The sequence below is a fragment of the Delphinus delphis genome, chromosome 2 (genome assembly GCF_949987515.2).
Source record: "Delphinus delphis chromosome 2, mDelDel1.2, whole genome shotgun sequence".
NCBI lineage: Eukaryota > Metazoa > Chordata > Mammalia > Artiodactyla > Delphinidae > Delphinus > Delphinus delphis.
The window spans coordinates 139,750,636-139,751,843 of NC_082684.1; positions in this window are offsets into that span (position 1 = coordinate 139,750,636).

Below are 1,208 nucleotides of genomic sequence, written 5' to 3' on the forward strand. Positions count from 1 at the left end.
GAAGGCAATGGAACAAAAGGGTGCATACACTGTTCAGTAAAGTTCTTGGTGAAAATGAAAAATGTCTTTTATTTTTAGTTAAAAAACCGAAGGCGGGCTTCCCTGGTGGCGCAGTGGTTGAGAATCTGCCTGCCTATGCAGGGGACACGGGTTCGAGCCCTGGTCTGGGAGGATCCCACATGCCGCGGAGCAACTAGGCCCGTGAGTCACAACTGCTGAGCCTGTGCGTCTGGAGCCTGTGCTCTGCGATGAGAGGCCGCGATAATGAGAGGCCCGCGCACTGCGATGAAGAGTGGCCCCCGCTTGCCACAACTAGAGAAAGCCCTTGCACAGAAACGAAGACTCAACACAGCAAAAATAAATAAATAAAAACTCTTACCCCCAACATCTTCTTTAAAAAAAACAACAACAACAAAAAAAACTGAAGGCATTTTCTGGCCAACCTAATACCTGATCAAAGGGTGTGGAAGAACAGCTACAGAGATACTGAATCCTTTTCAATGAAAATATCCACGCATCCAAATGAATTTATTTCCATTTTACTGTGTTCGCTTTTCATGGGAACGTCTTTTTTTCCTCTGTAGCACAAGCTTAGCCAACTAATACTGTAATCTGTTTTTGTAATGTTGTACAACTAATATTGTACAATGTTGTACTAATATTGTAATGTTTTTGTTTGTCTAACGTCTTTAAGACTGACCTGTGATGTTTTCAGTTTCCAAGTCCAATAAAAAGAAGATGTATTGGAATTTAGAGCTCAACATGTGTTAGAAAGCAGAAAATCACCACGACCCTTTACTTCTACTCTGAAGTGGAATCACACTGCTAGGTGACAACACATTTGGTGCATTGGCCCACAGTTTGCTGATGTGTATGACTGCCACTACTAGAGACTTAGCTAAGAACTGAGGAAAAATCCCCAAACAAGTAGAGGCATGGCAAAAGGTCTACATGTATGTACATGCAGATATAACCCATAACCTGGAGAAAGGCTTGGACTTGGAAAGTGTCCTTTGCTGCTTGGCTGTAACTTTAACAGACAAAAGGGATGCTGGCTTGAGTGCTTCTGGGAGGATGACACGTGAAACCCAGTTTCCTCCTGGACATTGGGATATTAATTTGCTTTAAGAAACATGTGTGAGGGAAGGTAGGTCGATCACGCGATCTAAAGTTCACAAAGTAAAAGTACAAATGACAGGACCACCCCA